Here is a 14,642-nt window from a genome sequence, read left to right as displayed (position 1 = left end):
AGACTTCTACAACACTTTTGAATTCATAGGGGAGTACCATGCAAGTATCAATGCATTTAATAAAACTGCAGGAAAAGCTTTTTCACGCAGCAATATAGGCTGAAGTATTTAATGCCTCTTGTGCTGCTTTCAGACAGGTTGAATTTTTTCAGTTGAAGTTACTGCTGTCTGGTGAGGAATTTCTTTTTAGCTTTTTTTTTCCTCTAGTGACGCTTGATGATAATTAGAAATTTCAGTGACTGCCCACAAATTGTCATCCAAATATCTCAGGTCATTGGGAATGTCAGACACCCACAAATCCAAGTAAGCTTCTGCCTTCTTTTTGAAGTCATCTTTTCACAGAGCATTCCATCCCCTTGGAAAAGCAGTGACAATTTGAACTCGGATTGAGCAAATAATTATTTGTAGTGTTACCTGAAGAGGGCAAACTGAGAGCCCCAGGGATTGTAATAAAAACCACAGATTTCTAAGTAATTTTTAAAAAGTACTGCATTTACAGCAATTTGTGATATTACTTGATCCCAAGGAGAGGGGAGATTACATGGGATGCTCACCATTAGAACTTGGGAAGAAAAAGTTCTATCGTGTTGTGTGGGTCTTGTCAGACAAAAGTAATGGAATCTGTCAATCCTAAATCAATCAAAGTTAATTTCTTGCAATGCCTAAAATCATTTGGATGCAGAAGGAATTAGATCACTCATGTTTGCCAGTTGAAGCTGAGATTAAAATCAGTTTCATCTAGTTTAGACATATATCTTGGGAAATATTTTTAAATCACAGGGAAATGGTGGAGAGATGGAATCAAAGTCTTAGGAGCGTTGATCTTTTTGTTGAAATGTGACATTCTAAATTTGCTACATGCTCCCCAAGTGCTGATATCTTTCAAGATTTGCTGTTGGGATCCAAATTACAAATCATGACGAATTAGGGCTGAAAAGAATGATCCTAAAAATGAAAATCCCCACTGCTGTAATCACTAATCTCTAGGAAAAGTATTTAGATCAGATGCCATATAAGCTAGCAATTGTTTTGAGGGATCTGGCCTGGGGTTTTTATATTCCAGTTACTGCTGTCTTAAACCACTAAGATTGACTTACTGGAAAACTTGACTTTTTTTTTCAGAAAGCAAGTATGGCTATTTAAAAATAAAAAATCTTAAAAACCAAAGTAAAATAAAAAGTTGAATGAAATTACACCAAATTAAGTTCAGACAATTTTGATATGATGTTCACTGCCTTTTGTTATCTTTATTTGGGAATGAACATGCCTTTACACCTGGTTACAGGAAGTGATAAGCCATATCTAGATAGACTGGCATGATTCCAGTTAAAAGCTTTAACCACCTCTCTTGAGCCAAGCACTGATGCTCTCACACCAGTCGAAGCTATGGAGATGTTTTTGTGCTGGATATTAAAAGTCAACAGATACCCTAGGGAAAAAAAAAAAAAAAATCAGCATCAGATGATGTTGTACATCTCACGGGAATGCTCCAAGTGATTGCAAAAAAGTAAAAATCCTGTCGTAGAAATCGAGTTGCCTGATTTTTGTCTGTATCTCCAGAGTCACCGCCCGGGCAGGCTGCGGGGCTCGCGTGTCCCCGTGCCCGGGGCTGCTCCGGCCGCTCGCCCGCGCCGGGGCTGCGCGCCTCGTGGTGGTGCTCGTGTCTCGCCTGTGGCCCTTCCTACACCCGCCTGCTGCTCCCAACTGGGTCAATTACATTCTCCCTAGCCTTTTTTTTTTTTTTTTTTTTTTTTTTCTCTTTAGAAACAAACAAACTCCTAAACTAAAAAGAACTTAAAGCTGTTGGAGCTGTCTGTGTGGAACACAAACTCACAATCAAGGGTTCTTGCTCCACTGTCTGACTTCTCGCAGCTTGAATAAACATGCAGTGTGAGCTGTTCAGATTGTTAATCCACTAATTTCTGCTTTAAAGGGCTTGTTCCTTGTCTGGGTACAAAGCTAATTCTTGCTACTGTACATGTCAAAACTGTGTTTATTTTTCTTCTCAGTGCTGATTTCTAGGGCTTGCGAACTGAAAACAGAAATAAAAAATAAGCTTTCATCAGTGCCCCTGGCAATATTTGTTGCAATTTATTGGCTTTAAAATTGTGTAAGCAAATCCTATGTAGGCATTGTTGCTGTGCTTCAGCTTTTCTGACCAAAAGGAATGTGGGAAATTCAAGATTAGCCTGAGTAAAATGAAAAAAATACAAATTCTAGTTTTAGCCTTTCTTTTTACTAGTTATATTTTAATAACTGCTATAAAGTTGGCTTAGGGAGATATTTTTGTTTGGTTTCTTGAGTTTATCACTTGCTTACTGGAGCACCCTTGTTCAATAGCTTTGTATTTTTGACTAATTTGCTTTAGCACAATGTCTTTGGGAGAACTCACATTCTTATTGGATGATTAACTATTCATTTATAACTGCTAGTAGTAATCTTTCTTTGTTTTCCTTTACACTCCTATAAAGGTTCCTTTTATGGAAGGGAAAAGGATACAGATGGTGTTTGCCACTCAGTGTCCAAACTGCTGAGCTGGGGCCCCCTTTTAGCAAGCTCCAAAGGCAGGAGGAGTTTGCTGGTCCCTTAGCTTTAAGTATGGCTCTGTTTTGCTACTGTGAAAGCAGACAAAATTGCTGCTGGCAACACAGACTTGTACTTCAGTCTTCTCATGTTTATGGAATCACACATACAAATAAACGTGTCTGGTCTATTTGAAGAGGTAATTGGCCTGTGGTCACTGCCATATGTGAATATCCATATAATGCAGTAAGCTGGGCTCCTGCTTAAACCAATTAGCAAAATAGCTGCATCTCAAGTAGATTAGGTATATGTAAGAAAGAGGAAAAATGGGTGAAAGATTCAAAGGATGAACTTTACCAAGAAGTGTGTAGCCTGCTGCCTTGGGCCTCTGTAGCTAGGGAAAATGTAACAGATAGGGACACTTTGATAAACCCTTTATCACTGCAATTACACCACCCCTTGCTGTTGACAAAATGAAGTTATACAAGAGGCGAAGAGGATCGAAACCTGTCTTGTGTAAGGAGTTGTCTAATAATGCTTTATTTAAAAGTTTAAAAGCAAAAAGTTGCCACTTTTCAGAGTTGCTACTTGTTCCAGTAACTAATACATTTAGTCAATTATGAGCAGGGTCTTTATAATTTCTTATTAAAATTTGTCTAAAACTCACTGTGCTTCTTGCAGTGATTTTTGTCTGTATCTCTTGAGTTCTAAAAAATGTGTCCAGATCCACAGATGGAAAAACTGAGGTAAAGAGACGTAGCAATCTGCTGAATGTCAGCCAAGACTGGCAAGAATTGTCATAATATCTTTGCAGCAGTAATATGTTAAATGCTGTTTCAAGATACTCAGCACGTGAATGAATTACTCTTTTTCATAATGGTTGTTATTATGGGAGAACATAAAGGTACATTCATGAAGCATATCCCATGACTGCTGAGTACTGCTGCTTACTGGAGTGCCTAGGGTGTGTAGCAGAAAATTTCTCTTGTCCTGAAGGGATTTTCTTGATTTAATATTTAGCAGAAAAATTAAAAATACAAACAGCTAATACATGGAGAGCAGATTGCTGGAATTCAGATTCTAGCTAGCATTGAGCTAACACTGTTGTGGGTGACAGAATAATCTTGCCTCTCCTGAAATTACAAGTCTCCTTTCTGTAGGTGTTATGTTGGACCTGCCAGTGCTGGACAAAAAAAATGCAGGTACCCTGTCTGAACAGCATGAAGAGCTTGTGTTTAGACAACTTAAACCATCCTCTGTGTAAAACAGAGCTGAATTTAAAAACTCTAACCCATATGGAAACATCATAGTACTTAGATTTCCTGAACTGTGTTGCCTCTTCAGTTTGCTGTCTTTGAAGAGCATTAAATTGTCCAGTGGTAAGTTCCTTCTGTTTGTTGATTGTTGCTCATAGAAGCTAAACTCATAGAAGATTTGGATGGTATCAATTAACACCATCCTTCCAAAGATGCCTTGTTGGGAACCAGCATCCTTTTAACCAGAGCTGTAATTGTGTTAGAATTAGTTCAACTTCTTGTGTGAGTAAGAAGAATATATCCTACATGAAGAATGTCATGTAGGATAACAAAATAATAATAGAAATTACATCCAAATTGCTTTGAGTGGCACTTCTGACTCTTTGGTGTGTATCAGTATGATGAGTAGCCACTGTGTTATTTAGGTTTTAAGCAATGTGATCTGTTCTATTCTATTCTACTAAAAAACTTCTGTGATTGTTTTTGATTGTTGCAGTTCCACTGAGCAATAATGGTATTTTTAATGAAGTGATTCAAAATAGAAAGTAGAGAATTGTTAGGATACAGCACATGCAGTTATGCTTTCCCCAGCCCTGTACCAAATGCAGTAATAGGTTTAAGGGGTTTTTATTGAGTCTTAACCTTTAAAAATTTTTTTAAAAAATTAAAAAAAAAACAACTTGCATTGCTCTTCCTTATAACAAGAATTTAAGCTGTGTTTGGCTGAAATGGTTAAAAAAAAATTACAAAAAGATAGTCCGTTCACCTCTAAGCACTGATCTTTTGTGGTATTTCTAATGATCTGAAAAGTGAGAACAGGATTTAAATTCAGATTAAAAATTGTAAAATAGTCTGAAGTCATCTGTAATTTTCTGTCAGCAGCCCAAACTTTGGTTAGGAGTTTTGCCAACAGCCATTGTTGCCAGGTGATGCTTTTAACTATGGACTGCATTTAGTCCAAGTTTCTAAAACTATGTAGTGCTGAGTATATGGTAAATATATCTATTTTTTTTCTGTATTTTCGTGCTAAGATTTAACTTTTCTATGGTATGTTCAAACAGCTTTTCCTGATGGGTTAAAAATAGTCTTTATATCAAAAGGAGGAAAAAGTTTGTTGTTAATCTTTCCATATTAAACTTGGGGTTTTCTCCTGAATAATGCCTATGGTATCAGAGGCTTCCTCCATATGTTTTACTTATCTCATTTATCGTGTAGGTAACTTATGTAAATGCTGTGCTTCAGGATGCAGTCTCCTTAAAAAAGCAGGAAATCCCTTGGAAACTGTCCAAGTAAACACTGCACAGGCTACTGAAGCAATCAGAAATATGGGTTTGTATACAAAAAATATTTTCATCAAGCCTATATAATACCCCCTTAAAGTTGTCTCTTTTTTGTAAGACATCCAATAAAGTGACCTTTCTACTTGTTAGGCCCTGTGTGCATCCAGTTGCCTCTCCTTACCCTACTGATGAAAAGTGAGTTAACTTTTATTCCTGTATCAACAGGATTTGTTTCCATGGTGGCTTTTAGTTTACAGCTCTTGAAAATCAACCATGGGCTGGGGAGAAAATGTATCAGGGTAAGATAAGGAAGAAATGCAAACTACCTAAATTAAAGAAGAAATGCAAATCAAATCCTGATTGAGACCTAAATTGCCAGCTTGAAAATAATCTTCTACATAAGTGTTTCCATAAGTTACATGATTTGGGGTAATTAGGTTTGTGGTGCCCAAACATGCTCTGGTTTTAAGGTTATGATCTTCAGAGATCAGTGTCTTGCAATCTTAAAATCTTTGTGATAATCTTGACTGCAAATCAATATACAGCAAATACAAATTCTCTTTACTCTTTTGCATACTGCTATTGTTGAAGGCAAATTAAAATAATGTGGTTTGATATGCCATGATGGAAAATCCTCTCACTGCAGCATCTGTGTTTCAGCAAGATGTCAATCTCTGCAGCTCATTCACAAATCCCAACCTCGGCAACATTCTGGTTCACATTAGGTTTATACTGAACAAAATAGAGTGTAACAAAAGTAAGCAGGAAGCAATTCCAACCCCAAATGAGGCTATTCCAGTGTTATTAAATGTTTAATAAAAAACTTAACAAATTGCCAACTCAGGTAGAAGTTGTGGAATGCTATTGTTTCTCCTTTTGTATAGTGATGCTCTGTTGTTCAAAGTATCACATCCAGCAGCCACAATTTCTTAGGCAATACTTACCAAATTCAAGCCTCTAACTCATTTATTTGAAGAAGCAATCCCTAACTCCACCAGACTATTTCCTGCATTAAACTAATTAACCTTCAGACAGAAATTAGGTCTTGCAGAGGTGGTTGTTTCCTAAGAGAGCAGCCACAGTGCTCCTGACAAGTGTTTGATGTGGAGAAAGAAAGTTTTAAAGAAGGAGTTGATTTCCAGAGGTGCTGTTGCTATGAGAAACAATTTCCAGTATTACATGTGTTATCTTACATGGCTTATCTTAGTTGTATTGTTAAATGGTTTTTTTTATTGTGTCAGCAGCAAGTACTTCGTTTTGTTTGCCATACAGACTTTATAAGGTTTTTTCTGCAAAGCTTTTTGTATTAAAAAGTATTATATATGTATAATTTTATAGGATCAATGTCAGGAATTTGCCTTAGTTTTACTAATTTAATCTGTTCCTTTAACAAGAACAAAACTGGAGGGGGGAGATACCAGTGGGCAAGGATAGCCCATCCAACGCTTAGTTTGATACAGTGAAAAGTTTTTGCCTGGAGTTCTGCTTACACCTACCTGTGTCACAAGTAAGCCCTGTCTTTTTTATGAACTGACCCTATTTCAGACTCACCTTTGCATGATCCATCACATCCTTGGTTCACCTGCCTGTACCAGATGCTGTGGTATTGCTTTCCCTTACCTGTGGTTTAGGGGATGTGCTCAAGGGAAGACCAAAGATATCCGCCAGGTAAGGAGGGTACAACAGGACAACATTCCTCCCAGAACACTGGCTAGCATGAGACCTAAGAAGGGGCAAAATTAAGAGCAGTAGTGGAATGGCACTGTAAATCATTCTACATTTGACTGGGGGAAAAAAAGGTGAATCACATGGCACAGTCTGCTTTATTTTTCTAAAGCCCTTGTTTTGCCACTGTGGTAGATGAGAGCTTTCCTGAAGTGATGCCTTCTGATGCCTGTCAAGATTGGCTCATTTTCCTCACTGCTCTCCCAGAAGGGAATTATATGAACTCTTGGGCTCAAAAACATTCTTTTGAAGGAAAAAAACAGGAAGGATGAGGTTGAGAAATAGTAAGCATAATGAAGAAAGGAGCAAATTTAAGATGATCCTTGATTTCCTTGAGCATCCACTCTATCCACCACAAAACCCATTTCTTGTGCCAGCAGAAATCTTTTTCATAAGTTCTGCTGTGTCAGGAGGAGAAAGGTGCTTTTCTTTCTGTGCCAAAAAAATTGTCCTTTAGTTACACTGTTTTATTTGAGAAACCACGGTGTGGTTCAAGATACTGTTTCCTGGAGCACAGCACTTCATGTAAGGAATGAGATCGTTATGGTTGGTTGAACCCATGTAGCTGAGCAAACATGTCAAGGCTGAATGTGTTGGAAGTGAGTATAAACAGATTCCATGCCCTGAGAGGTAATTCCTGAATGGTGGCAAAGATGTGTAATTATTGCTAAATTTACCAGCATAATTGAAGTCCTCTAGTCAATTATAGGTGATAACACTACTTGTGCACACTGACAAGAACTTATGGGAATAACTAAATTGCAGGTTAGTTGGCTGGCTCTGTGTGTGGTTTTGCTGTTTGAAAGACTCACTAAATTCCCTCTTGTGCTAAGGAGTGGTCTGTCACACAGCCAAGGACTAGGTTGGGGACTACATTTTGGTTTATACTTTCTCTTATAACAAAAAGAATTTGTAGTTTGTAAAGGTCTAGGAAAAGGCTTCAAGGTTGATTTACTTATTTATTTATTTCCTGTTTTGCATACTTTCAAAGATTCATAGAAAGATTTGGGTCGGAAGGGACCTTAAACATCATCCAGTTCTAATGCCCTGACATGGGAAGGGACACCTTCCACTAGACCAGGTTGCTCAGAGCTACATCTAGCCTGGCCTTGAAAACTGTCAGGGATGGGGCATCCATAACTTCTCTGAGCAACCTGTGTCAGTGCCTTGCCACTTTCACTGTGAAGAATTTCCTCCTGGTGTGCAATCTAAACCTTCCCTCTTTTGGTTTAAGGCCATTTTCCTGTGTCCTATCAGTACATGTCCCTGTAAAAAGTCCCTTTCCAGATTTTCCTTTTCCTTTTTTCTCTGAAAGTAAGCAAGTGTTTTGTGATTATTAAGTGATTATTGTGTATCCAGACTGACAGATCAGGAGCAAGAAGTCAGTCTGGATGGGTCTGACCAGGACCAATCATGCTTCATGGCAAACAAAGTCTGCTGGACAGGTGGGATGAATATGTGGGAATGCTGATTTTTATTAACAAAGTGTGCATTGATACACCCTCAAAGAAGAGTGGGAGGATGCAGTCTGTTTTATTGCCACTGAGACTCCCAGACAGATCACATGCTTGGCTGCTCCTGTGGTTAGCTGGGGATGACCTTGCAGCCTGTCTGTGAGAGGGACCCTCACATTATAGCCCCTGCTCTTCTTTAGGCATCATTCTCTGTTGTTGTACTGGATGCAAGTTTTAATTATACCCATATAGATTTGCAAATGTTTTCCAAATAGAAAAATTTTTAAATTGCCTTTGGATAGTTCAGTTTACCTCAACATCCCTTTGCTGTAATTTTAGTTGATCAAAATCAGCTAAGGAGTACTTAGCTAAGGATTTGTAGACAAATAAAACGCTACTCTTGCTGACATACTGAAAGACAGCAGTGGAACACCATGACTACTGGAATCCAGCTGACTTTCTACATAAGTACTGGGGAAAAATTCACAAATATCTATTCAAAAATCTGCTTCAAAAAGTGAGAAGCAGTCTGGATGACCATGTTTTAAGAAGTCTTTGTATGCCACTGTGCCTTATAGATAGGTGGCATCAGGATCATGGAGGTACCCCAAAAAAGCTGTGTGATAATGGTGTTATATACTGTTGCTTTTTCTACAAATGCAAGGGATTTACTGAAAAATGGTAATGATAATAGAGTTAAAATGATTTTGCCTTTAGCAGCACTTTTTTGGGGGGAAGTTTTGAGTCATACAAGTCTAAAAGATGCTGATTTGCTGATGACAAAAATGGTCATCCTTTAGCTTACATTGCTTTCTATGTGTCTAAACAATTTTGGTAATAGCTTTCTGAAGCAAGAGAGAAAATACCAAACTCTCATGTACTAAATAAAATTGTAGCATTATTTAAAAAATAATCACTCCTGCAAGTATACTCTCAAATGAGCTCCATCTGGAAATTTAAATTGCAAAGGTGATTCTAGGAGCACACATCTCTCATGTTTCTGTGTTAAGCTTCTAGGATTCTAACTGGATGAGGATTTTTTTCCACCTATAAATTTGGTGTCACCATGAAATGTGAGTTCATAGACCACAGAAAAATTCAATTCATACACATTAATCCTCTTGTGTGTCAAGAAAGCTATGACTTTCATATGCTTTTATGCTTCTCACAATGTAAGATAATAATGCTCTATATATTAAACTTCAATATCTTAGAGATGCAATCAAAAAACCCCAATTTAAATAAAGCTAAGGGTCTTCCTAAAATGTAAAAGCAAAGAATTGTGAAGCTCAGGTAGGAAATTCTGGTCTATATTATATTCTTCAGGATTTTCAAGACCCCTGCTGAGTGCTACTGGATTGTCTGCTGTGTCTAAACCTGCACTGATGTAGGAAGAACTATATGTACGTCCTGTTTGTGAAGTTAATCTACAGATCATAGAAATGGAAACTTCATCTGGACTGAAAAGCTGTCTATAATGAAATTTTGTCCTTAAATAAGTACCTAAGGAATATGGTACAGTCATGTCTGTGATTCTTTGATAAAAGTTATTTTACTGAGTGCTCAAGTACCTCACAAAGAAGTAAGTTTTCTAGTCCTCAAATCATTCCTGTGACTTCTACTCAAACTCTAAGTCTCCAGGATTGTTCTTTGTCTCTGTGTACCAGCACCAGGGGTGCTCCAGCAGAATTTCCAAGCACAGAGTTAATGCAACCTCCCTTCCTTCTGTGCCCAGTAATGATATTTGGCCTTTAAAGTAGGGAATCATGCTGAAAACTTGATACTTCTGTCTCTCATTCTTCCCCCCCTTTTTTTTTCTTCCAGAGACCGTTTGAGGTTACAACCTAGAAGCAGTGATTATTCTCACAGGTAATACTATATGTGTGGCCATATATAGGATCAAAGTAGTTGTTTATTGGGTTGTGAGCTGGCTCTGGGTTTTTTGGTTTTTTTTTCTGGATTTTGATACAAAACCCCTCTACTTTCTCAATGATGGAATGCAGTGTGTTTGGAGACCTGTCAGTCACATAATTTTACTGATATGAGCTATGGTACATTTTTGTCACCATAGTTTCTTATTTAATAAATGAATAGATAAATAAGGCAGTGCCAAATCAATATCATAAAGTGATCTAAATATGTGGTTTCTCTCTGATTCTATTTTTGACGAAACTTGTAATTTCATAATAAAACCTAACAGTTTAGCTTGATGTAATCCCATGTTGATTGGCATTAATTACATTTTCCTCCTTTAACTTATTAACTAAGTCCTGCATCAGCCAGCTCTTTTGCTTAGGATCAATGTCAGTGTGACAGGCCTATAATTATCCAGGCTTTCTTATTTGCCCTTTTAAAATATCCTCAATTTCTCTATTGTTTCATGATGTATTGAAAATAAGCATGAATGGTCCAAAGGGTTCCTTCACAACCTGTCCCTGAAACCTTTCAAAAAAGTTATTTGAATGCTCCAAACTCTACATTTAGGAGCTACTTTTTAGTACCTTTCTGAAAATATTTTGACGTCATCATCAACTGAACATACAGGGGAAGCTTTATTCAATAATGCATTTTGGAAGTCCTTGGGAAATTCTTCTGTATTTTCACTAGCGCTATTGAGACTTTTTTGTTTGCAGATCTTAATCTTTTAATAATGGTTTTCAGATTCCCCACCTTGCTTTCTCACAGAATCAAGCAAAATCCTGTTCCTGTGTTTGATGTCTATTTGCTATGGCAATCACTGCAAAATCCAGGACTAGGGCTCCATTGTCAGAGGACAAAAGCGAAAGAGGGTGAGATTTGAGGTAAACATTATATTTATGGTGTTACAGGCTCACCTGGAGGCCACACATAAAACTTCTTTCTCTGTATGATTTCAGCATCAGATATTATGCCATGAAAGTACAAGATAAGGGACCTTTAGCAGAGCTGAAAAGGGGACACGAAGAGCCCAGTGACACAACAACTTTAGTTAGTGTAATGGGGAGGACAAACATGTTTGACAGCCTGTGCTGGAGCACGGGATAAGCCTTGTAGCATTGTTTTAAGATAAATGTAACCCATGAACCCTTAGACCCACTGATGTCTGTCAAACCTGATGTTCATTTGCTGAACAAGAAAAATAGCAGAAAAGCATATATATCAGTTAAATTGTGCAGGATAAAAAAGCGTCTTTGAAGCTGAATAAAGAGCAATAAACGTGATAGAGGGGATGCTTGATGGGCTCGCAGCCCTGGTGCCATGAACAGCTCCATTGTCAATTGTACCTTTGCTCTGACCACCACTTCTGGTGCTCCAGAGCTGGTGGGGTCCTGCCATGCATAAACACCATCAAATTGCTGCTCAGTAGTGGTAAAATCAGGGAAGGCTTCCTGTGCTGCTGCTGCAGCTGATGGCCTGGAAAAGGAATGCCTTTGAAATGGGCTGCAGTGTTTGCAGCTCCCCTTGATTGTTTCCATCTCTGCATCAATCCCCAATTCAACACAGTGTGAGCTGGCTGTGGGTGAAGGTGGGTATCCATCTGGCAAACAGCAAAAGGAAAATTTTATACCATCTTTTATAAAAAATGGATGCTGTCTGTATCTTAATTTCTAAAGCAAAAGTCCATGGTGAGTATACCTAGCTGCAGAAAGAAGATTATGTGCATCCTTTATCTCTTTGTGGCAGCACATTTCTCTCTGTGTTGGGTACATCTGCCCAGCTGGATTATCAGCTTCTTTTCAGTATTTCAGCCCAGTCCCTTTTTGTTGAAACTGGAGGCACATTCAGTTAAAGGTAAACCTAAGAAGCCAATGTATCCTAATGCTCAACATCTGATCATAATCCTTGTATAAACCACTATGAAATGTCAGGATAAAACTGGTAATAAATGGCAGAAATGCATGACCAGAAAATGCAGAAATCAATATCTGGCTTTGGTAACTTCATAATGAAAATAATCTCCAATATTTCATTACTATGTACTTTCTGTTTCCTGAGGGGCTAGATCTAAAATCTGTTACAGGAAAGATCAGAGGAGACATTCCTTATTCTGGCAATAAAATCTCTAAAGGCTTCTGTTCATGTTAATCATCATGGAAAGCTTGATTTCAGTACAGCAAACAAACAAATACTGTATTCAGTGATTTTCATGAACTCAAAGAATATTACCAGGGAAGACCCTGTATGGGAATACATATAGTCCTTTTACAAAACTGTTAAAGCCACTTTTTAAGATTTTAATCCCCCACAGCTTGCATGCTATTCCATCTCCCACCAATATGTAAAAGACGTATAAATTAAACACAGAAATCATAGATCACAACCTTTTTCTTTCCATGTCTTCTAATACAGAAATAAAATTACTTTCACCAAAAATGAAATGAACTTGCAGTTTATCATTCTGTGTCATACTAACAGATAAAGCTTCTTGTCCCAGGCAGTGGGCTGGTAGGGTCAGCCTTGGGTACACAGGCTTAGATTTAACTATAATACAGGACAGCAGATAACATGTGAGACAGATAAAAATCAGAGGAACAGTGGTGGAATGTTGTGGTGTTAAAGGTGAAGAGGGGTTCTAAATGTTGCTGCTGACGTTGTGGAATTCATCACTATAGAAAACAGAGCAAAATTCAAAATTATATAAAGAGGATAAGGATATATAGTGTTATATCTGGGCATGGATATCTGTATATAGATAATAAACATATATCCAAGGATGTGACTGTTAATGCTAACAAAAACATTGTGATAGGTACAAAATTTTCTATTTTCTGTTGGATTAAGAGAATTTTTAGTTTGATAAGTTTAATATATGACTATAGCTGTGATCGTACCCTTACCATCATAGGAAAGAGACTGCTCATTTTGGGAAACTGATCATGGGACTGATTCTTGAGAAGGCTTAAAAGGAAAGTAATGAAAGTTAAAGGAAACACAGGAAACAATTCTACAGGAAAAGCATCAGACTACCAATAAAATTCTTTGTACATTTAAGGTTGCTGCTTTCTATCGATGAAGTATTAAATCCAGTCTTTCCCTTCAGTCTCTCTCTCTCTCTCTGTCTCTCTCTAATGTGTTATCACCACATTTGCAAATGCCACTGAGGCTTGAATTGTAACCTTAATACGAAAGAGAGTAAATTTCCAAAGCTTCGTACTCAATAGTCTGTTACCATTTAAATATCAGGGCATGTTATAGAGCACATCTGTTTTTCTGGACATCTGTGGGGGGAGGGATTGGAGAGCATGGGATAGGCAGAATTTAGGATATATAGGACCACTGTTATTCATTAACAACAGATAATATTTAAGCATTCAAATATTAGGACAGAATATAACACTGTCCATTATATTTTGTTATTGAAATAAATATTAATAATCATTGCCAAATTTTTGTCTTGCTGCCATAGTTGCCACTAATAAACCCTGACAGTTGCTCTGCCAACTTTCTCCACATATTTCCAAAAAATTACTAATACTTATCTATTTTCTTCCATGTTCTTGAGTTCAACAAGAAATTATTAATTTTCATGTGCTTTCACTAGTTTGTTAACTGTAGACATATGGTGAGTACTTTGCTGGTTTAAAACCAGTCATTTGGTTTATAAAGATATCATAAAGTACTAAATTTAATCCTTCATTAACAGAATATCCCTTTCTGTAGGAGAGTGCAGTGACACAGTGCACTCTGCTTGCATGGGAGCTCTCTGCTGCAGCTCTGGATGATGTTTTCCAAAACAGTGTGCTGCTAAAAATTCCCCACCAATAACAAGAATAGTCATATTGTTCTATGATTCTGACCTTGTTCTTTAACTTTGTTTTATAATAAACTTTAACTTTGTTTAATAATATCAAGTCTTTGACTTTATCAAATACCTCCCCCCATTCTGAACAAACAGGTGACAGTAACCAGAGACCCATTAATCTGGAATATTTAAAAAGTGCGACTGCTTGGCCTGCATTTGCTATCTCATTAAACTGGATTGTAATGTTCAAGTTTCCAGCTTATGGCTGGATACGTAATTAAATAATGAATTTAATTAAATTCATGCTCTCTAGTTACTGATATACTTTGTGCTGCCAGAATTCACATATTGTGATCACCATTTTTGAGTGGCTCAAATTGTAAACCTCAATTCTGTTTTCTACACTGTCTAAAACATAAAATCAAGGAAATGGGAAGCATATTCTCTCTAAAGGCATGATTGGTGTTTCCTGGACTGGTAAATAATGATCCCCATTAACAATTTTTCCCCCTATTCTTCCCACTTTAAAGCATCCAAATGCACAAACAGGAGTCATGCCAGGTTAAGCGATTGGTTGTTAATGAAACCTCTGTGTGAAGACCCTCCCTAATCTACTGAACCCTCCAGAGATCAAAAAGAGAGTTAACAGAGCAGAGCAGGTTATATGTGATGGATGTGTGTG

Source organism: Passer domesticus, chromosome 3 (genome assembly GCF_036417665.1).
Source record: "Passer domesticus isolate bPasDom1 chromosome 3, bPasDom1.hap1, whole genome shotgun sequence".
NCBI lineage: Eukaryota > Metazoa > Chordata > Aves > Passeriformes > Passeridae > Passer > Passer domesticus.
This window is presented reverse-complemented; position numbering follows the sequence as displayed.